Below are 1,047 nucleotides of genomic sequence, written 5' to 3' on the forward strand. Positions count from 1 at the left end.
CCAATCCGCCTGTCGATTCCCCCTCCATCTTCCCCTCATTCGTGAACAGACCCCAAGATACTTGAACTCCTCCACTAGGGGCAGGACATCCTCCCCAACCCGGAGAAGGCACTCTACCCCTTTCCGGTTCAAGACCATGGTCTCGGATTTGGAGGCACTGATTTTCATCCCGGCCGCTCGCACTCGCCTGCGAACCGCTCCAGTGAGAGCTGTAGATCACGCCCTGATGAAGCCAATAGGACCACGTCATCCGCGAATAGCAGAGACGCAATCCTAAGGCCACCAAAACGGATCCCCTCAACACCTTGGCTGCGCCTAGAAATTCTGTCAATAAAAGTTATGAACAGAATCGGTGACAAAGGGCAGCCTTGGCGGAGTCCAACTCTCACCGGAAACAAGTCCGACTTACTGCCGGCAATGCGGACCAGACTCTGACACCGGTCATCAGAGACCTGACAGCCCTATTAAAGGGTCCGGTACTCCATACTCCCGGAGTACCCCCCCACAGGATCCCCCGGGGGACATGGTCGAATGCCTTCTCCAGATCCACAAAGCACATGTAGACTGGTTGGGCAAACTCCCATGCCCCCTCCAGAATCCTGCTGAGGGTATAGCTGGTCCAGTGTTCCACGGCCAGGACGAAAACCACACTGCTCTTTCTGAATCCGAGATTCGACTATCCGACGGACCCTCCTTTCCAGAACCCCTGAAAGACCTTACCAGGGAGGCTTAAGAGTGTGATTCCTCTGTAGTTGGAACACACCCTCCGGTCCCCCTTTTTAAATAGGGGGACCACCACCCCAGTTTGCCAATCCAGGGGAACTGCCCCCAATGTCCACGCAATGCTGCAGAGCCGTGTTAACCAACACAGCCCCACAACATCCAGAGCCTTAAGGTACTCAGGGCGAATCTCATCCACCCCCGGGGCCTTGCCACCGTGGAGCTTTTTAACAACCTCGGCAACCTCAGCCCCAGAGATGGGAGAACCCGACCCAGAGTCCTCAGGCTCTGCTTCCTCAATGGAAGACGTGTTGGTGGGATTAAGGA

This window comes from Fundulus heteroclitus, chromosome 13 (genome assembly GCF_011125445.2).
Source record: "Fundulus heteroclitus isolate FHET01 chromosome 13, MU-UCD_Fhet_4.1, whole genome shotgun sequence".
Lineage (NCBI taxonomy): Eukaryota > Metazoa > Chordata > Actinopteri > Cyprinodontiformes > Fundulidae > Fundulus > Fundulus heteroclitus.